Here is a 22680-nt window from a genome sequence, read left to right on the forward strand (position 1 = left end):
ACCCCGGGGCAATATGGGAGTTTTGCAGTTCATTTACACTGAGGCAGGATTTGCCGCCAGGTTTGAATCCCCAACGCCTCCCACTGCTACCCTTTTGGATGCACAGCTTTCTCCTACCACTTCCCCCGTCCTTCCCCGTGGGCTTGTGAGAACAAAGCAGCTCATGTTTGACAACTGCTCCACGCGGAATCACTAGGTGCAATTGTGGAGTCCAGCGATGGAAACGATTTACCCCACGGGTCAGTCCCACTTTTCTGCAGCGGGCCCAGCCTGCCGGCTTCTCTGTTACTGACCGGTGAGTCGGGCAGAAAACGGTTGCCGCTTTTTAAGAGCTGCGTTCTCGCAAAACCAAAGTTATGATGGACAGAGAACAAGCAAGCTCAGTTCATGAAGAAATACACTGACCGCTCTTCTCCCCTCGTGTCACTCCACTGACTCCAGGGCAATTGCAACAGCACTGAAGGTGGACTCATCCATCTAGAGGAAAACAAGGCTTCCTTCAAATCCTCTTTTATTTACTCCAGTCAGCTGTGCTGACTGTATCGATTCAATCAGCTATTTCCTTAACCATAAAACCAGATGTGCGCCGTCACGGCCCATCTACAGGGACTGAATCCATGCCATTTAGAAAATGCAGAATAAAAATAAAAAATCCCAAGAAAGCTGAGATATGCTGATGTTTGGAGCTCTCAGAGTTTCCTAGGTAAATTGCTTTTCTTTTGAGTCCCATTTATTTTTGTTACCTCCAAAGAAATGCTGGTTTAGCCACATTTCTTGGAAACAGTGTTGAGATCTAATGGGTTGTTACTGATGTGAATTCTCAGGGGAGAGGCTGGAGAATAGAGAGGGAATGTAGTATTATCTTTGCTTCTGGGCATCAGCAACTTCTGCAAGCAACGTGGTGCAGTACATGTCATTCTTTGCTGAGGCAATTAATTACCTTGGTCCCTAATGAGAAGAACTATTCAGCTTAAAAAAAACACTGCAGCCCTTTGGACTTAGGTTAGCTTCCGGGCATCTGGGTAGATGTGTGAATTAGGGAGGCTGTATTGCTCAGTTTTCCTCTGTTTCTTCTCAGACCATGTTCTGTTGTTTTCCACTGTACTTCTTATGGACACTGCCACCTGAAGCAGGTCAGTGCACCAGTTCCTCTTTGCAAAGAGTCACCTAGGAAATGTGGCCTGGCTTCATCTCAGCTTTGAGTACTGGCTACCAGGTCTCCAGGTCACCTATTTCCCAAGTGAGCCTAAGGAGCAGAGGAAAGGAAGGATCCCCATGGAGGACTGTGATGAGTTCTCCATCTGCTGGGTCTTTCCTCCACCACAAAGGATGCTGCAGGTGATGCAGGTGGGGTCCACACACCCGCAGTCTAACCACCTGCAGAGCCTGCCCGTATGCCGCTCTTGCTGGGATGAACAAGACGCAGGGTGAGCAAACATCTGTGCTGCGGGAGACTACACCCCATCTGAGCCTGCAGCTACAGAGAGGAGTCTTTGTACAGGAACAGGGTGGGATTTGCTGGCTGAAGGGTGCTTTAAGCAACACGACTGTAATATGCTACGTGCCAGATTGTAGACATTCCTGGGGCAGCTATCCAGAATGTGAATAAACTTGGGATGTATGTATAAAACACCATACAATGTGGGCCCTGAGAGGCCTGGAGATTGCATGGCATTGCCTTTGTACACATATAGCCTGAAGGGATTTCTCCAAGCCCGGGTGTCCCCTTCAATTCCAGTATCCACATGTGCTGATCAATTCTTGCTCTATATTGAAGAAATTATCTCATAATGTCACATCTCTCTAATGCACAAAGACTCATTTTTGATTGCATTGTCCCTTGATTGCCACCACAAGATAATATAGCTATGAAATATCACAAATATCATGAATAGGAAGGCAATAACTAGGCTGTGTTATTTAGGAAGGCCTGAGTAGGCTGCAGAGTCTCTGAGTTGGTCCATCCTGAGGTCCCAATCACAAGGGTAGAGTCACAAGTGATTCACTGCATAGGGAAATGTTATTTTAGAAAATGAATGATTCAAATTCAGGAATTACCGAATAGCACTCAGGCAAGCCATATCCTAATGCCTACCTAAACGATATCTGTCCAATGTACATATCAGCTCTTTGTCCAGTCCTGTGCCATTTTAACATTGCCTGGAAAAAAAACATGGGGAAATAAAGCATCACAGACAACAAATACTCCAGAGAGGCAAAGTGTAAACCCATCTCTAACAGCTGAGTACTCTCAGTCTCCAGGGAAAGATTGCTGCCATATAGATGTGGTTTCCTCTGGTGCAAGGTGATACTCCAGACCTCAAAAGAGTCAGTGGGGGTCTTTCTGTTGATACAATAATGCCTTCGTGTAATTGAGCACCACTAATTAAAGCCAAAAGTAAGAGAGTATTTTCCAAAGATGACTTGCTGGTTTCCCCCCCTTAAGAGAGTTGTCTGACATCTGAACAGTGGAGCTCTGCGTGGGCATGGGCACACACATAAATTAGTCTAGAGGTAGCTTGTGCCCCTGTCATAACTGTCATAGTTGCAGAGAGAAATAAGTCAACAGGAACAACAAACTCTGGAAACACATACAGGCAAATGTTGGGTTTAAAAGCAGGAAAACATCATATGTACTGTTCTGCTCCTGACCTGTACTTTACACTGTACTATTTTGTGTGTTGTTCTTTCTTTTCCCCAGAGCAGACAGAAACCAGATCTTAAAACATTCACAATGAATTTTCAAATCAATAACATGTGAGACTTTGTCTAAAAGGTAAAGTTGTTGTAAAAATCAATGTCAGGGAGAACGCTTTGCCAATTCAATTATACTTGTTCCTCTCAAACTGGAAAAAAAAAAAAAGAAAAAAGAAAAAAGATGTGGGTTTATTTCAAGCCCAATAAATGTTGCTTGGACTAACACCCCAATTTTGTAAATATTCTCAGGGCTTCTTATGCCAGCTCTCCTCAAGGGGTCATAATTAACTCTAAATAGGGTTACCTTGTTTCAGAATGAGTCTAACGTCAAGCAGTGTTTCTGCCTGTGTCCACAATTTTAAAAGAATGTTGGTGTCCATTAGATGGCATGAAGGCTTCTCAGAAATGGGAACCATACATCAAAATTTAAACACAAATAAGTGTGATTAGACATGGCAGCTGTCTAGAAAATATTCAGCTATTTCACTGAGTTTGGGCAAAATATGAATGATTGTACCCATTCCAGTAAGTGCAGAACCAGAAAGGCTCCCACATTACCCTCTGCTTCTCAAGGCAAGTTTCATTTTAAGATTTACCCCAAAGAAAAAGAAAACAGCAAGATAAAAATATAAACAGCTGTGCTCCTGCTGGCTTAGCTGGAGACTTCAAGGAGCTTGTGAATCACTCACTCAAAGACATGTAGTATACAGCACCCAGCCAAAATGCTGAATCCAGGCCACTGTGGGAAGGGCTGAATGGCACAGCAAAATCCTCATACAGCTAGGGTATCACAAAGGTGCGTGGGCCGTAAGATTTCCTCACTGGACATGATCTCTCTCTCCCCCATACTACCCGGTACGCACCAACCTCTCTCAAGCTGCACATGGAGTGAAAGGTTTTTTTGGGCAATAATAGTCTTTTTGATCTGCATTTGTAGAGGATAGTTCTGAACTGTGATTCACATTGCTGGAAGCTGCTTCAATGCAATAATACAGACAGAAATCATAAGAGTTCCAGTCTCTGATCTGGACTTGCATTTCTGGCCTTGGCATGGACACGTCACCTTGGTGCCTTGTGGACAGAAAACACACGCCTGCCTGGCAGGGCTGGTGCGAGAGTCTTTCTGTGGTGCTGAGCCTGGAAATCCTTTAACTGCAAAGGGGCAAGAGGCCCAAACGTAGCAGTAGATGACACTGTCATACGCTAATGCACACCCTAACGTACACTACATGCAGTTTAATTCCAGACCCTCCCTCTCTACCAGAACCAAGACATGGGAACGTCCTTGTATCCAGGTATGTCCCAGTACCAACTTGTCGCATCCCAGTCCTTGTCAACAGACTGTCAATAATCCTCCCATAGCTGAAAGAAAATGACTAGGAAGTAAATACCAACACCAGTAATTTAGATGCAGAGCCAAATGCTGAATGACCCTGTCCTCTCTTGTATGACAGAAATCTCTCATAAATATACACCAAATACAAAATCAGTTACAGAAACACCCTGGAAATCTGTACTTGGTTATCTTGAAACTAAACCATGCCAGGAATTTGGGTAAGTTTTTGCTTAAAGACTATCATTATTGGCACTTGATCAGATACAGATAAGTTAGGTTTCCAGCTTGCAAAGAGAATAATGCAAAAGGAATTGGAATAGATTGATTTCACATGTTTCATTTGAGGACAGGTAGTTTTTTTAAGCACTAAAGAAATATAACTCTGTGTTATAATAGCGCTGTAATTTATAAGAAAGTTTTAAAGCTTCCAGTCCATGAGATTTTGCAATATTTAGAAGGTTTTTTTCAATATGATAGCAAGTGAATAAGATTCAGAACTTGTTGAGCATGCACTTCTTACTGTTTCTACCAAATACTTGATTACATTCCTTGGTTTGTCCCTCAACAGGAGAAGAATGGAGTTCAAAGGTGTATTTTGTGACTTTTTAAGACTCATATTTCTAATTATGTTTTCAATAAATGCTAGTGTAATACCAATCCCAAACACAACTGGGGCTTGTCTGTGCCTCTCCTTAGAGTGCTTGCACTAAAGTGTTTACTGTCCCTACAGATGAAAGGAGTAAAGGCAGAAGCACTCCTTGCATTTCACAAGGTGAAGTGTGACAGGGAGATTCAATGCTTTATCCAAGATCCTGTGGGTACCTTTTGCAAAGGATGGAATATAACCTTGGAATCCCTTCAGCCTTGATCCACATCCTTAAACACATCATCTGTTGCACAAGAATGATATAGACGGGTCTACTTGGAGGAGGAGTGATTGTTCTCTGCAGATGTTCCTGACAGGACAGCAGCTATCCTATCTCTGTACGGTTCCATGGCTGCCTTGCAGATGTTGTATATGAAGTATGAAGCTGCTGGTCATTTTCCTGCTGTGGAAGAGGACAGCAGCTGTGAGCAAGAACTAGAAACTGGGAAGTGGATAATTGCATATGATCATGAAAAATAGCAGTTGAAGACAGTGGTTTCCAGAGGAGTGTATGAACAGCACAGGAGCATGTTTTGAAAGGATGTGCCTATTTGGAGTAATGTGATAGATTCTGAAGGAAAAACAGCTTTGCTTTTTGGAATAGATGTCAAAAACCAGCTCAGACAGTAACAATTGTTACTGGCACAGCTAATCACATAGGACTATGAATTTCTCCAGATCTTCAGCTCAGCTTAGACACCATAGCAAAAACATTAGGGCAAAGTTGGAGAATAAAACAACCTGCAAGGAATGGTCAGATCTGTAAAGTGAGGGGCTTGCCAAGATAAGAGATCAGGGAGGCAGGGAGCAGAGGTGTGCTACATCTGTTGGTGTTTCATAGGGGTGCGTGCCAAATCTCCTAACTTACAAGTGCATTGTAGAGGAGGTTGGGACCATCACTGCAAGTCTACTGCCTGGGAAAAAAAGGTGGAAGATCCTGGAAAACAGAGTATGCTGCAAAAGAAAAAACCAGCATCTAAGATGCTAGGACCAACCCATTTGTGATTGCTTCTTCCTGGAGAAATCACGTCGGGGAAATCTGTGTTCATTACTGAAGTCTTACAGACTGCATGCAAGTCAGCCTCCCTCCAGCACCTCATTTTCCCATGCTGAAACTGCCACACTAATACATTTCTCATTGGGATACTGAAGACAACTGATGTCGGTAAAAAACTTTGGAATCTGCAGAAGAACATTTCTAGGGAATGGGATTTATGATGAAAACCTCAGTAGGCAGAGCACATTGCAGGACATAACTCTCAAAACATCCCCATCAAGCCTCCTTTTCTCCAAAGATCTCTGCTTACACTGTAGAAGCAATAAAATACTTTAAAAATACTGCATGGACTATAAATAAAACCAATTGTCAAAGTACAGACCAACAGATCAGCTGGAAACACTCCAAAAAATAGACTGCTTTTAAGCTATTGTCTTTTCTGTTAAAAAGGTATCATATCTGGTTCTTTACCGAAAACATTGCTAGACAAGAGGGAAGAGATATTAAAACCCTTCCAGACATTAAAGTATTAGAACATGCTGTAGTTTTATTAGGGAAGAAATGCACAATGGGGAGAGGATATCCGTGCAGTATCTTTTCACAAATTAACTGGCAGCCCTGAAAGCCATTTCTTTCCAAAGCCCTGGACTGATGTTACATTGGATCTCATGAAAACAGCCATAAAGTCTGACTTACCAAGATGACTCCACTGGCTTTAAGCCTCAGTGAATAACATAACCCTAAAAATAGTGTGAGAGTCTATAAAATTAAAACAAAGTTTGATGTAAATACAGTTTTGCAAGTAAAAATGAAAATATTGAGTTCTCCATTAGGAAAACAAATATAATAGACCAGCTTGGGAAAATTTGTTTGAACACCATGAACTTTGTGGATATCTGTATGAAAGGCAAGTTTTTTTTCTTAAATATAATCTCATGTTTACTGATTGTCAGAAAACTGAAAAGTTCATTCCACAAGGTGACGGAAAATTCCTGTTGGGACCTGGCTGTGGATACTGGTATTGATTTGCTCTTGTGACTTGTTTTAGCTGAGCTACTCCTGCACGGTGGTAATATTTCTCTCCTCAGATACCCCCATGAGCCAGACTGTGCTGCCATTTCCATTTTACAGATGGGGAACAAAGGCAGACAGGAGTAAAGGCCAGATTTCTAACTGCACTTGTTTACGGAAATTAAAGGATTTGTTGAAACGCAGCTCAAACATGCCTAGACAGGACTTGATTTCCATCCAGCCCACTCCAATGGGAGGCTCCCAAATAGTATAAAATACAACACCTAAATGTTATGATGAAAGGTTAGAACCATCTGTTGCAGAATCTGCTGGCTACTGTGATCCCAATGGCTTTCCTGTGCTCATCCTCACTATGACTATCTGGAGACATCAGCAAACCGCATGGAATGGCTGCAGTTCACTCTGGCCTTGAGACTGAATGATGCAGCTTGTAAAATGCAACAATAAGGATACCATCGCCATCTGTTTCAGTCCATTCATATGTCAACAACCACACCACATGGGAAGGTGTCCTGAATGCCTAGCAAATGGTTTCCATGTAGTTTTGGGGAGGAATCTAGCTTTTCAGGTTAGTCCCTGTGAACTCTGAAGATGACTTAATAGATCAGGGAGTTTCTGCCAAAGGAGCTCTGCCTCTGCTCTGTATGAAGCCTGCTGAAACTTTCAGACATTCCCTTGATGACTTTCTGAACTGCCTCTTTAAAAAAAACCAAAACCACCCCAAGAGAAACCCAGTGTCACTCTCCTGGTGGTAATAGTGCTTAGAGCCCTTAAGAAAGACTGTCCAGAGGTGCAATTACTCAAGGCAAATCTGGACTGTTTCTTAGTTGCACGTTTCTCTCTTAGTTTATGTTTGAACACAGACTTGGGATAAGTCCAAGAGCTCCTTCAGTCATCCCATGCTGTAGTCTTAGGCAAAAACTTGAGAGGTGCAGAGCATCCACATACTGGTTGTATTCCTGCATAGCAGATCCCCGAGTGAGACTGCAAGCTCCCAGCAGATGGGGGTTTGCGGGTGCATATTCTGCCAACAAAGTGAGCAGCCTTTAAAAATACAGGCTTTCAAATATGATTAAAAGGCCAGGTAGTCTCTAAGCCAGAAGAGAATAATCTCTCTGTCTCTGTGAAGTCCCTTCCTTTCCAGCGGCTGTACTGGCTGTTGCGGCCAAGCCAGAATGAAAGATGCTTTGCATGACTTTCAGTGTTTACTCTCACAGGAAGCGCAGTATCCTGTCTGGCTGTTGGTATGCTCACCACCTGACTCCAGCATGCTCCAAACAGCGAAGTCTTTTTACCCAACTGGAATGTGCTGCAGTTCAAATGCCGGGAATAAAATAAGCAAGAAGACCTGCTCTATTAACTGGGAGGTCAGTGTGCTATTTGCTTAAGGGTTAGCATTGAATTGGGCTCTGTTGCAGCCGGGCAGAGAGGCATGTCCCACTGTATGTCTGCGCCCTTAGTGACTAACACAATGGGGACTCCTAGAGACCTTGTAGTACTGCTGATCCTCCATGCCACAGCCTTCAGCTGTTCGTGAACGTGGCTAATAAAGAAAGGAGCCAGGTCCAGATTGTCAAAGGGAGTTAAGATCTGCCTTACTCTGTAGGGCAACAGATGGTGAGCATGTCTCCAAAAATGGTCCTTCCAACTGACATTTCTGTGATTCTGTGGTGTAACGTCATCAGTAACAAAAAGCGATTCCACCACCCTTGCATTTGGTACTGATGCATTTGGCAGTATACAGTGCCTGGGCCTGGGTCCACCATTCACAGTATGTTGCTAGACTGGAAAAGGTTCAGACAAGAGCCATGAGTTGAATGAAAAGGTTACAAAATAGGTTTCAAGCAGAAGCATCCAGTACTGCAATTTATTCTTCTTGTTATGGAGTGATCTTGCATTCTGTTGAAGCAGCAATATGGGGAACAAAACTGACCATAGGCTTTTCATTCTGGCAGACAAAAGGTATAATGAGATTTGGTGGCTGGGGGTTGAAGTGAAAATTTCTAACAACTGGAACAATTTACTAAGGTAGCAATCAACTCTTCACTACTGGCAACCTCTGAAGCAAGATTGGACTCCTTTCTCAAACACATATTCAGTTCAAAAGACATTGATCTGGTATTGATTTTGATTACTACAGCCTGCCTTATATGGAAGATCAGAACTGATGAACTCATGGATTCCCTTTTTATGTGTCTAGAATACTATGAATCTTCCTAGAAATGTGGGAAAACTCTGATCCCCCTTTTTACAGATATTCATGGACTTTAAGATAATGTGTTACTAGCTCTGCCCAACTGACCTGAAACTTACCGCCTGATCACAAGTAATGCCTCCCAAGGAGGTGGCTCATTGCTGAACCCATGCAGTTTTTTCCTCTTTAACTCAACTTGCATTTTTGGAGTTGAATAAACTTAGGGAAAGTTCACAGGGAACATGTGATCTGTAATTTCATACAATAGCTAGCTGTAAACCCTCTGTCTGTGTTGATTCAGAAACCAAGAAACCCCCAAGATACATTTCTTAAAAACCAATTAAAAAATCCTCCTAACAGCACACAAATGTACAATCTCAGGTTGCACATAACACAAAACCAACCCAGCATTTTACTTCCTAATAAGCATAGCAATGTAAACACAACTACAGACATTGTTTTCTAATTAGGAGAATGTACTATGGGATGTTTACAGACCCCTATGGAAATGTATGGACGTTTGGTTGCCTAGCAAATGAAGGAAATGGAAAGCACTCTCAGCTAGGACATTCATAATTAGGCTGGCAGAAGTAGAAATAAAAGCTCTAGGAGCAAACACAGGGAACAATCCCACCTTGACCCAGGAAAGGCCAAGATAGCACTAAGGGGAGGTACACAGAAGTATGCCTTACCGGCACTTTTTATTTGAGTATTCACTTACCACAAGTCTCTGTGTGTGAACAGCTGAATTCAGACTCCCCATAGAAAGGACTCAGTGCGAGTGCCCGCACATGGAAGCTGCTGTGTGGCCTTGTCTCCATGGGACACGTTCTTGGTGTTTGATACTTGGCAGGGCCTAGGAACTTCTCTCCTTCAGGGCAGGGTATTGGTGGGCAGACACTGCATTTATGAGAGACTAGAGTCCAGTCTGCTCCAGTGCGAGGCAGCAGCTCCTGTTTGTGCAAAAAATCAGCAAGAGAGGCTCATTTGACACGTGGAGGTAAGACCAAAGAGATATGCACGTGCCACAGCACCTACAAAATGTGTTTCCTGATGGCCGAGTAGCAAAATGCTTTGGCCAGCTGGATTTACAAGGCTGCACCATTCATGACTGTAGCCTGGGTCTCCGAGAGGAGAACCTCCTGGAGTCTCAGACGCAGCTGTGTCTGAGAACTAGTTCACACCAACCCTTCAACCCTGCCTTTGCTGTGAGCCATAGAAAGCAAGTTCCTACACTTCTGGCTTTTGTGTTTCAATAAACAAAAGAACCGAAATGGACAATGTAATTTTTACTGCTATTGGGGCGAGCTCCAAACTATAAACTTTGTAGTTTTGATTTTGTTGATGTCACAAGGAAACAGTCCCCTTTTGCACATGGTAAGCAGTTCTGCTTCCAAATTCTCACACCTTCATGCTGATGTTGGCCTCATCCTCTTGGAAAGGGGAAATAACAAAGCCTGGTGAAAAGAAACAACATGTTTTCCTTTGGGATAAGTGATCAAATAGATGTGGGAAAAGGTATCATGCACTTGCTTGTGAAAGTGGTGAAAGCTTGTGAAAACGGTTTTCTCAGGCATCATCCCCCATTATGGTATTGGTTACCACAGAACAAACTTTTTACATCCCAAATACTACCCATAGTTACATCAGACAAAGCTACCGCCAGACTATGTTGTCTTCATACAACATTCCTTCTCCCTGGAAAAGCAGAAGGAAACCTGCCTATACAGCAAGAGTCAATCACACAGCACCAACGCAAGCATTTCCTGCCCTACTAGTTTCTCCTTCCACGCTCCTACAACTCAGGGGTTTCACCTCATAGTGCCTGGGTTTGGAAGGGGAGAGGAGTGTAAGGTTGCTTTGATTTAAAGATTGCTCAGATTTACAGGAGCTCCTAGTACCATGTTACACGGCTTAACCAAGTATGTGAATCCTAGATATAACCTGAAGAGAATTTGTTTTTAATCTAAAACCTTGAATTTTGTGTATGGGAAAAAGCCAAGCATTTTCAGGTTGCTTTTTATGATGGGATGGTGGTAAGGCAGGTGCAATTAACTCCATAATAATCACCCAGTTCTGCTCTTGGCCAAACAATTTCCATACCTAGTAAGTGGTGTTTGCAGCACTTTTAATCCCTGTTTCAGAGATACTTCCGATCAGCAGTTTTCAACCCTCCTGAAGTTTATTTTCCAGTGCAAATGCAAGGCTTTAAATTGTGAAGTTTAACCTGCTGATACTACCTTTCTTACCCTCATGGACCCTCAGCAATAGTCCATCAACTTCTATGCTTCTACAGTGCACAGGCATACAGCCACTGCTCATATAACTGGCTATATTTGTTTCACTCAGCACCAGGATTTCTGCACAACTAGAAATTTTGCCTGGCTTTAACACACAGGAATACAAGGTGTGGTGGAGCAGGGGGAAGGGATGTTTGCAATGGCTCTAATCTGCAAAGATGGTTTCCAGCTGCATTTCACATATGATTTGGGGTTTGGATGAAGTTTTGACAGAATTTCTCCATGAATTATGCAAGAGGCTGCTGGAACACTGCAAATACACAGAGGCACAAAGAGACTTGTTCAGGCAGCCCTCAGACAACACACTGCCATCTGACACACGAACCAAATCAAAACCCACTCCAAAAGGCAGATAGTCTTACACTGGGCAGGGAAAGTGAGCAGTGGACCCCCAGTGCTGTGGGGTGCCGAGATGGGGACATGCGGGCTGCCTGCCGTGAGGTGCTGCAATGCAGCACTAGATGGTGCTGTATTTTAGAAATAACTTTATATTGGATGCGGGCTCAAAGATGTGGCAAACACACAGATGCTCCTTTTAAGACATGTTGCTGCTCTCTCCAAGGAAAGCATGGATTTTCCTTTCTGTCTGTTTAGAAGCATAGGAGTTAATATGGATTTTGACTTTGTAACTGGCGAGTTGCCAGTTAAACTCTCCAAGTGCTGCTGGTTTCCTTTGGGTGTGTCATGGGAACTTCAGGGCTCTGTAGGAAGAGTGTCAGGGAACAATGCCATGTCCATGTTTACCCTTCTCTGACTTACCCTCTTCCTCCTGATTTAGGCTGGTGGCAGTCTCTAAAAGCCCAGCAGCAAAACTGTACTCCCTCAACAGCGGCTCAGAGCCTCAGAGTGTTCAACTCTGCAAGCAAAGCTCTGGCCTGCATGGGAACACACTCACTCTGGGAAAGTGGGCAGCATTGGGCATGTGGCTGGTGCCAGGAAAATCTTCAGTGGTGCTTTTAGAGCAGCATCCATGCTTGGATTGTCACACTGCCACAGGATGCATGATGTGAGGTGCTGGGAACCCATACCTCCCTGCTGGAAGCAATATCACTTGTTGGGGTAAGGCTGTTCAGAGGTGACAGAGGTGGGAGGTCATGGGCACCTAGGTGAAATGAAGGCAGAAACCTTTGAAATTAGCGGCCTAAAAAGTCACATGTGAAAGGAGATGGGCTGCCTCCAGGTTTTACTCCTACTGCTGTTTCTAATTGTGCTTGTGCTGGGTCTGTTTGGCGCATTTCTGAAGATGCTGGGCACAGATTCAAAGCTGGCCAAGTACCCTCACTCTCAGCCACTCCAGCAGGCATAGCAGGTGCTCAGCAGTTGACAGATCCAGCCTAGGCTGCAATGGGCAAAGCCTTCTAGGAGCTCTCTCCGGGGTAGGAAGGGCTCAGAGACACCTGCTTATTCCAGTCAGCCATCCAAGGAAGCAGACGCTCTCTCTTCCCTCCTAACTCTGGAGCTTGCTTTGATTCCAGGCGCAAGCGAGTTTGGTTTCCTGGCCACAAACAGCGCAGTCCGAGCCAGGAAAGGGTAATTAATGTCAGAAAAGATCAGGGACGCAGTGCAGCAGAGCTCAGTTGGCAGGAACACAAAGGAGGGAGGGGGAGATGTCTTTTAGAGAGTCTGCAAGAGGCCAAACTAGCCTAATGAGCTCTACGGTGGCCTGGGCCAGGTTGTCTACCTAGCAGCAAGTCTCTTCAAGGGGTCATTCAACTTTCTCTATAGGGCATCAGCAGTCCAGACACAGCTTTTTTGGAAGTGAAGGATGGGGCAAACATGGGTCTGCCTTTTCTTATATGGAGAGGGTGGGGATGAAAGGATGAGGTAGTTCTAGAGGGGCAATATGAGCCGGTATGGAGGGCTGTGTAGGATGGAGATTGGCATAACAAGTGTGTCTGCAGGGATGCTGAATAGCTGAGTGAGAATAGGCCCATCTCTGGCTGTGTGCTGAGCAGCCTGTCCCATCATACAGCATGGCAAGGCTTGGCTTGGCAGCAGAGGTGGCGTCTGGCTGCCAGAGCCTTGGAGGGGTTCAGGAGCCAAGGAAGCATTGTTCCAATGGGCTAATGCACTCATGCTCAGGGGGTTGGCCTTGCTAAGAGGCAGTAGTCAAACAGAGGACGGTTTGTAATCACATCTGCTTTATAGTCTGCACAAATTCACCATTTTCAGGGGGCCTAAAAAGGATGGGGTCTCCCACCTCAGGTAAAACCCAGCTATGGGATATGCTGTGCTCCAATGCCAAGGGAAGTTCGGTAGCTAAAGGAAATGAAGCCAGTCCAGGATGTGCCTAGGAGCCCTCCAAGATGCATCCTAGTGCTGTGGGAATTAGCACTAGTATAGCAGACTCCAGTGCTCTCAGCAAGAGTTGCCTCCTCTTATCCCCAGGTCCCTGTGGCATCTCTAATATGACAAAGGTGCCAGTCCCAAGGGCTACGTATAAATTGGAGCAGAGATAAGCAGAAAGAACGAGGAGACTGTCTGCAGCAGACAGCAGGGCAGCAGAATATGTCATGTCATACCTGAGGATGCTATTTTGAGAGCTCAAGACAGGTTGAAGGAAGTAGAGTTATTCAGCTCACTGGGGAAAGGCATTGGAAGGGGCTGGCACCTTTCCCAGACTGGAGAGAGAGGCACTGCAGACAGCCCAGGAAAACCAAAACATGCCTTCCCCTTTGTAAGGAAGAGCAGCCAAACTGGGACTCAGCCTTGGCTCAGAGTCCACCTGCAAAGTATCTGCCGCAGTCTGCTCTCACCATCGTGGGTTGTGTGGGCAGGAGGACACTGTCAGTCAGAGCTTATGGCAACAGGACCAAACTCTTAAAACCTCTCCCTACCCTGTTCACAACTAATTCTGACAGGTAATAGGAAGCAGAGCCCTACAGCTTTCCAGGCTCTGTCCTCCCTTTACTCATCTGTCAAACAGGTAAACTGAGGTACACTGTGTCACAGTCTCTCTCACTCTCTTCATCCCAGGCTCACACCATTCAGCCTAGTTCACCCAGCTCTCAGAATTTTGTCAGCTCAAGTTTTGTCTCCTTAGAGTTACTTTTGCTGTATGAGGCATAATATTTTTACATGGGATTCACTGCATTTCAGCACATTCTCTCTAGAAAAGGCCTGACTGTCTTCTATCTCTAATTATGATTAATTCTGTGGCAAGGAGAGCAGATTCATAGACATTCTCAACAGAAAATCTGTCATGGGGAGGCACTAGGGGCCTCTCCCACTGCAGATTACTGTGGGGAAAAAATGTTTAAGTTTGCTACTGCAAGTTTCAATGCTGGAGGAAACAACCCCTGGTGCTAAACTGCAATAGCCCACAACTGCGAGAGAGACTGACTGAGGCTGGGACTGCCACACTGAGGTACCTGATGCCTTGCTGCATTATCTCCTTAGAAACTCAAGCTAATACAGCCCACTGGCTGCCTGCACAGTGACTTTTAGATCTCATAGCAGGAGACCCTGATGGCCAGGGGATACTTTAAAGCTGAACAGAGAGGTAAAAATCCTGCTTTCAATTAACTGCATCACCAGGGAACTGGAGGGCAATTTGGATTAAACTATTAAGGCTATTTCAATCAGTTCCCAGGGGAAGATCTGCGAGGAGTGGAGGATTCAGCCAGAAATGGCAAATAGGGGAGTGAGAGAAACATGGGGAGGGTTATACTTTTGCCCTGCATAAAACGCTGGTTTCACACTCATCTGGACCCCACCACTGCCAGCAGTGGGGATGTGGGGAGTTTGAGGCAGCTGACATGAAACCTGTTGTGTACAGATGAGGGGGTCATTGCAGAGTGATCCATTGCTTGCAGGGGCAGGGGCTTGTACGGCCTAGGCTGAGCTGCCTGGAGATCCCTCAGCAAAAGAGAGCGAGCAGTGCCCTGCTACCCTCACATACCCAGTTTGTGTGTGGCCCAGTTTCTGACTACTCATAAAGTAGCCTCTGTTTTAGAGGATCCAACTTCTCAGTCTCTCCATGGGCAAAGCCAGGATTTTTTTGGGTTCGCGCCTGATGCTGTCTATGGGATCTGCCTTGCTGCTCCTTCTTGAATTAGAAAGTATGCACTACTGGCAGCTAGAAGCACAGTCTCCTCTCCCCACATAATGCCAAAGACTCATTTATTCTCTTCAAGTTCAAATAAAGCTCTACTGTTTTGAAGTGTTAGAAAGGGCTGGCTTTTGTTCTATAACTACTGATCAGATGGGATTGCTGGAGCTGCCTCACAGCTCCAGGCCATCAGGGCACCACTCAGCTCCTCTGCACCACACAGCCAAGCCAGCTCAAGGGAGCATCTCTCTCACTCCCACCTGTATGCCCAGATAACCAGACCAAGTGATTCTCTGGACCCCCTGTTGTAAATCAGCCTAGAAACTGGGGGTGAGGTGAGTGCTTTGTCTGATCCCAGCTCAAGTTTCCCCAGGTACAGTGTACATACCTCGCTCTGGATGTGATACAACAGCTTTTCTGGCAGAAACATGGAGGCTAGTGACTCAGGGGATGGCTCCAGAAATGTCTTCAGGCCTTAAAGCAGCCATCCTGTGTAGAGAAAGCAAAGGCAGATGAACAGAGACAAAAAAAAAAGTATTTTATGAAGCAAAGCTAGTTTGTTAGTGGTATATAATTAAACAAGTGGCCCAGTCCAGACTATATCCAGAGCTGTGGCTAGGAGCAAGTAGAACAAATTTATCTGAGTTCGATTTACTAAAATAACATCCCCCCAAAAGCAGTTGGAAATCCTCTGTATCTGCATTTTAGTTGTGTCATTTCTCTGCCTTTAAAAGTCAATGAATGCCAGATGTCCCTGATTTTGCTTTCCAGCAAACAGGTATCTTGCCCAAACCATCCCTTTTAAATTAAACACAATTTGCTGCAAAGTTGGTTTTGAAAAAGTGAGAAGGGGCAGGGGGGGAAGGGACAAGAAAAACCCAAGAACTGCCAGCATCAATCATGTGCAAAATGAGTCTGAAGGAAATGGGGGACATGCAGCTGTCATGGCAAACAGCAACAGATTGAGGCCATGGCATGAAGCAGCATGGAGCTCTAATGAGCAGGAAGAGCAAAGCCAGAGCCACAATTTTATCCTGTGTTGATATTCTACAAGAAAAATGATCACAGAGAACATTTATTGCCCCCCTAAGAAGATCAAGCTTAATAACAAAGCTACACATGTTATTTACTACAATGTTTGCCTATTGCATAAGCAGAAGTGCCTACTGCCTGGATCCTTGCTGCCTGCTGAGGTCCTTTCTCTCAGGCTGGCTGTGTACGAGGGAGGTAGGTCTGGAAGACCCCAGATCAGTGTGCATGTGTGTGAGAAAGATACAGATGCTGATGGACAGTGCACATACGTGTATTGCACTGGGCACTAACTTAATTACAACAATATGGACAGACATGTTAAACAAACCCCAGTCCATCATGTTGCTCCCTCCCTTTGCCCACAGCCCCTGCACAGCTCATATACCCTATGCAACACAGGTCTATAATTTGCATAAGGCAGCTTAACCCAAGGCGGGCTGCCGTGCGCAACAGGCTCCGTTTCATATTGGAGTGACTGTCTAGTATGTCCTCTTAAAGTCCCCTAAGGATTAATGTCCATATGGCCTTTTGCATAGAGGCTGAATCCCATCCATGTAAATAGTAACCCTGGATAGAAGAATATGGGCTTATAACGCAGAGAAATAGAGGATACTGGGAAGAATGCAGAAAGATGCAAGATGCACAAAGAATGGCAGAGAGGACAGGGAGTATCTGGGCTGGATAACCAGATTCTAGAACTGCAGGGGAGTAGTAGTCTGAAGTCGTCAGCTCAGCCAGAAGAGACACACATAAAGGAGCAGTCACTGCTCCTATACTTAGAGGTTTCCTGCCCCCAGCACTTGAAGCAGCAGCATGTGCTCTTGTTATATGAGTTTCCCAGAGTGCTCCACCCCAGCCCAAGGACACTCACGGGAAGGGGGACCTGTTCAGCAGTCTTGCTGTAGAGAGCACTCTCAGATGGGCTGGTTGTTGCCTGCTTGTTCACACCACCTGCACCCTGCGACACGTGGCCTGAACCACTTCAGCTTAGGCCCTGCTAGAACAAAAGTGCTGTGAGACATTTCTCTCCCATCCTTCTTCCATGTTTATGAGTTTCTGTTGACTTTGGCTACCTCTCTGCTTCAAAGAGGAACAGTAGGGAAAAAGATGATCCTAATATGTAATTTTTATAAGACATATAGCATCTGCTTTTATCATATCCACTAGAATATGCCTGGGGGTCCAGGTGGGGAAACTGGCCCTGACACAGCAAAAGCAGGAGTTCCAAAAAATCCCAAAAACACAGCACAAAAGAGAAGGATGATACATCTTTATCTGTCATGCACTGTTTTACAGTTACACCCTGTGGGTGCACAAGATTAATTGTCTGGGTATGTTTGCCACATGTGAAGGCATCCCAGGAGCAGTCAAACAGGAAGATGAAACTATTGTATTTTTATACCGATATAATTTCCCCCCTTTCCTTTTTACCTCTTGAAGACATTAAAAACCTGCAAGGAAACAGGGTGCAGGGACATGGTCAAAGTGATAGAGGACACACATGGGTCAACTAACAGGAGAGGCCTCCGCAAACAGGAAAGCAGGAGAGCCCAGCAGGTACCAGAAGAAAGCAGGGATAGGAGGGTGCCAGGGGACACGGCAACCTCCTGAGGTGGCTTGGTGGGGAAGGCAATAGCTGATATTGCATTTGCTCCCGAGGTAATACCAGCACATGCTCTCCTCCGGGGATGAGAAAGGAAGCGACACTTGTGAGAAGAAGCAAAAAAGAGAAGGAGAATGGGAGAGCGTGGTTTGGAAGGATGAGGGGCTGAACTGTGCCCTCAGCAAGCACAGCTGTGGAGGGGCTGTGGACAAGAGGCTCAGGGTTTTCTAGGAACGTTGAGCCCTTTCAGCGCTGCCGAGATGCACAGAAAAGGGAGACAAAAGCCAAGCAAGTGTCTTACTCTGCTCCATTGGACCTGGAAGCAATCTGCACAGCTCTCCTTGCTCCTCCACCGTGGCAAAAGCTCTCTGCTGCGTCTTACCTGGCCGGTGGCACGGGCTGAGCTGGGAGACTTGCAGTCTGGGCAGGGTTTGGGTCCAGACGCTGTCAGGTTAGCGTACCAGGGTGCTGCAGGGTCCAGCTCCAGCAGACAAGTCCACACCATGAAAACAAAGCCAAATCTCCCTGAGCTGTTGATAAGAGAAAAGAGCTGGAAGAAAGGGAATTTCTTCAGCTTGAAAACAAAGTGTCTAGGCAGTTTCGTCATGCTGTTTCAGGTCATGCTGCTGCCATGCGGCATCAGGCAACATGCTTTGCAACACTGCTGATGCAATGCAGAAGGAAGCAGGAGAAAATGGATTTCTGATATGCCAATTACCCACCAAAGGCATGGAGCATCAAACAGGCTGTCAGTAGCCATTTCACAGGGAGAAATGTCTGCATGGCCCTTGTATTGGTTGAGCTCCTGAACAGAAGTTCTGTTAATGTGTTTCCAGTGCTGGAGCCGCTAGGAAAAGGTGGATGGGTAATGCCACACAGACCCAGTGAGTGCTTGCCTGCCCTTGTTATCACTTGGCTCAGGTTTCGGTGTTACCTCTGTGCCTGAAGAAAGCTGTATGCAATATAGCAGGGGTAACATCTGGCTGGGAGGTCTTTGGAACAAATGTATTAATCTCATCCTTCCATACCCCTTGTTGTACCAGCAGGTCTAGCTGCTATTGAGTTCAACAAGACAGATTCCTGGACCTGTCAGGACCCTGAATTCAGTTCCTTTAATTCCAAGGTTCAAGCATGACTCTGGGATTCTGAGCTGGCTTGGGCAACATGTAGTCCTCATCCAGTAAACCCCACAGTATTTCAAGGTACAGCTGCTACTATGTAGTATGTGTAGCGATGATTTACATTTACAGATAAAACTGTTCTTGTAGTGATGAAGTTAAAGTCTGTAAAACTCGTTGTACAGCACAGATCTACTGTTTCCCTTCTCTCAAACAGCAGCTGGTAGAAATGCTTCAGCTCTCATCTCCTGCGACAAAGTTTATCAACTCACAGTGCACCTGAACTTCCATAGAAAAAGAGACATTTTGGTGTCTGTAGCCACATCAGAACCTTCACCCACAGCATCCCTGTCCAGGCAGAAGATCCACAGGAAAAATATTGGCAACATGTGTTGCTGCTTGGCAGAAATGAGGTGGAACCACCCCCGTTCCCAGGCTCTAAATGCAAAATCTCCCCATTTGCTGAGACTAAAGGAGCACAACTGATCTTTCGTGTAGAAGGAGTCCTCCCCCTCAACTTTCTCTCAGGTCACCACTACAAGGCAAAACCAAATGAGGGATGCTGGTTTCCTCCCCAAGGAGTGAAAAAACAGGGAACAGGCATGACAGAAAGAATTTGTTAAATACTACATTAAAGTTCTGCTCCTCACTGACCCATGTGTAACTCTCTTACAGCTAGCTGGGACACATGCATGAAAATGAGGAAAGAATTTGGCATTTGGGCTTTGAAAAACATCTGAGAAAGCTCCACCCTACTAGCAGTATTTTTTTAAATCCGTTGTGTTTTCCCTGGGGCAGTAAATTACACTATCTTAATTTAACAGATGGAGGGATGGGAGCACTCAGAGCCTCAGGGTTAGCCCACTTCAGTGGTGGAGCTGGGAAAAGACCTGCATCCCCCACCATTCAGAAAAGTTTTCACTGCCAAACTATTTTGCTTGAGCCCAAGCCTGATGTCCCAAACGCTTTCTCTACTGTCCCTTAGCTCTTTTTACTTCTTTTTACTTCTCCAGCAAGCAGAACTGTGAGTGTACCAGCCACAGCATCTCCATTTCAAATGGTTTGGCTCTCCTTTCCACAACACTATTTCCTGACTCTTTTTCCAGTCTGCAGCTTGCTGAGCAGAGGATTAGGATAAACTGAATCAGGCAGAAAAAGGTTTTCTCCAGGCTGGCCTGTAAATACTACCTTTTCCCTCTAAGCTCAGGTACCCAGCAGCTCCCTGTTCCTGCCTTGTACTGGATACATAGAAACCTCCCTAAACTACGTGCATGTGCGCAAAGGGATTGTTTTGAAATCAAACCTTCTGAAGTGTGTCTTGAGCCCAGCTCAACTTTGGACACACTGTTGAAATTTGGATTTAATTAATTCCACTTGAGTTTTGAAATGGTGCGATACATTTTTCAGAGGTTTTTCCCCCCCATTTCCTGGATCAGAGCCTCAACCACATTCATGGAAACACTGAAGGGAAAAAAATCCCTAGCAATAATTCACCAAGTGGGAACTGAAAACATTTGCTGAAGAAGAAGGAACCTCTTGGTCTTTGGATGCTGGGAATAATTCAACCTCTCCTCCCAATTCCCTGAGGCTCAAACGGCCCTTTTTCCAGCAGAGCTGTGGTTATTTGAGCAAGCTGCCCTGGGGACAAGTGCATGTTACTTGTAGGATTTGGGCTGGAAAGATCAAGCACACGGATTTGTAGGCAAGAAGGGTTTTGTGTTTTAATAACTGCCAACAGCCCCACAGAAGAGCCCGAGCTTGCAGGATGAAAAGTCCCCCTTGGCAGAATTCAACTCAAATATCCTGGAAGCATGCAGGGAACTGCAGACATCTCTGTCAGCATCATCTCTTTCAACAGTTCAACATCTTGCATGCAATGAATGTACCAATCCAGGATTCATACAAACTCCACTTTGCGCTTCTCTCCTACACTGCTGTTTTTCTGGAAATGTTTCCCGGCGTATCATGTGCCTAATCAATAAAGGTAATATTGCTCAGTAAGCAGTAAGCTGTCTGCCCTGCATGTGCCATTTGCAGCTGTGCAAACAGTACCATGAAACAAGGTATACTAGAGTACTGCTGCCTCCAGAGACATTGCAGGAGATTTCCAGGGCAGTGAGGTGCTTGAATCTTTGGGAAGAGGTGCCAAGATAAAATGCAAACAAGGATGCTGCCATGGTGTCCTCCTATCCTCCCGCAGGTGCAGCGACTCTATAAGACCTACCTTGATTGTGATGAAAACCTCACGCTGGGGCACTGGAGGGTTCTAGTTTTACCCTTCAACTTCTCTCTTCTCCTTAAAAGATGGTGTCAAGTTTCTGGGAATGACATTCTTCCTCTGCCTCCCAGAACAGAATCCCAGCCACATCACAGGGGCCTGTAAGGAGGCTGAAGAAGGCAGGAGATCTCAACAGGAAAACTGTACAAAATCTGTGTCATTCTGCACTTCTGTGCTCTCAGCGAGTTGAATCCTCTCAAAGCATCCAATGACCTACGGCCATTGTGGATGGAGAGGAGTCCCTCTTCATGTAATAGCCCATCTCTCTGTCGCGGCAATGGAGGTTCTCCTCATTCCCAGACAGAGGCCAGATACATCCTCTAGGGCTACGAGAGTAAGTGGTTCCAGTTCCTGATGTTCAGCTATGCCAGTAACACACAGTAACCATTGCCCGAATTCTCCCTGACAAACACCAGGCACACTCAGAACCTGAACTTCCTAGACTATTCTCATGTTGTTGACCAAAAATCAAAACCCAATTCTATTTGCAAACAGAGCAGAAGAGCTTGTATGTACAAATGTGGCAGAAACTGGGTCTTCATCAGCAGTGAGCATGTTTGCAAATGGTCTGCAGGGTGAAAATGGGTGACCAAAACTAATCTAAACTAGGAGTTAGATTCTGAATACTAGCCTGACTACTAGAAGAGCAGATTTTGAATTAATTGCTCCCTTCTTGAAAAGCACTCAGAGCAGCAGAAAGTGTTAATGCCTGGTCATCACCCAGCCTCCATTATTTAAGCTGCTAGCAGGTAAAAGAACTGCCAACCTGCATGGAAAAAAACATTCATCTATTTCCCATCTGTCATGTTTTCTCAAATCCATTCCACATAAATCTAGAATACACATGAGACAAAGTATATACCATTGGCCTCAATTCCTCTTCAAAAATATACAGCATGACCAAAGACAAACCACAATCCCACAACTAAGCATACATTTCAGGACAGATGCACTATACAACTATACTTTCCTTTACTGCTAAAAATAAATAATTTCACCAGTTTTGTACGTCTGTGTTTAGTGATAGCTAACTGGGTCTCACTCCAAGATTCTCATCACCTTTAATGACTGCTGACCCTAAAGCAAACAGCAAACAAAGACTGGATTGGATCCAAATTTATTGGACTGCAGACCAATAGTGTCCAGTCTACAGACTATGGTGTCTGTAGATTTTAGCCCTCTGAGTGCCACTTGGTGATGCAAACAGGAGACAGCAGTGGAGTCTGACACCTCTCTTGAATGGTCACTGTCTCCCTCCAACCACTGCTAACCCAGGCATTGGGTAGCGGAGGGGGGGTCTTTCTTCCTCAGCCATTGAACCCAGTAGTTTAAGATGAAGAGTTGCCAGCTTTAATTTCTGTGAATTACTAGGGATGCGTAGAAACTTTAACAAAAC

At 45.1% G+C, this 22680-nt stretch overlaps 1 protein-coding gene across 3 annotated transcripts in view; it reads right to left on the reverse strand.

Annotated features, from left to right (window-relative positions):
* Nucleotides 1–21246, reverse strand: part of CCDC92 (coiled-coil domain containing 92) — a 98021-nt gene extending 76775 nt beyond the window's left edge. The window contains exons 1-4 of one of the 3 annotated variants that reach the window (XM_072880506.1): nucleotides 21231–21246; nucleotides 18271–18418; nucleotides 15642–15742; nucleotides 9624–9855 (exon numbers count right to left, since the gene is read on the reverse strand). The gene's annotated coding sequence lies outside the window, so the exon portion shown is untranslated. Of the gene's footprint in view, nucleotides 1–9623; nucleotides 9856–15641; nucleotides 15743–17156; nucleotides 17292–18270; nucleotides 18419–21230 lie in introns of those variants that run through there. The other 2 variants (XM_072880504.1, XM_072880505.1) reach the window with 2 other exon arrangements.
* Between the last annotated feature and the right edge of the window lie 1434 nt (nucleotides 21247–22680).

This window comes from Ciconia boyciana, chromosome 15 (assembly GCF_034638445.1).
Source record: "Ciconia boyciana chromosome 15, ASM3463844v1, whole genome shotgun sequence".
Lineage (NCBI taxonomy): Eukaryota > Metazoa > Chordata > Aves > Ciconiiformes > Ciconiidae > Ciconia > Ciconia boyciana.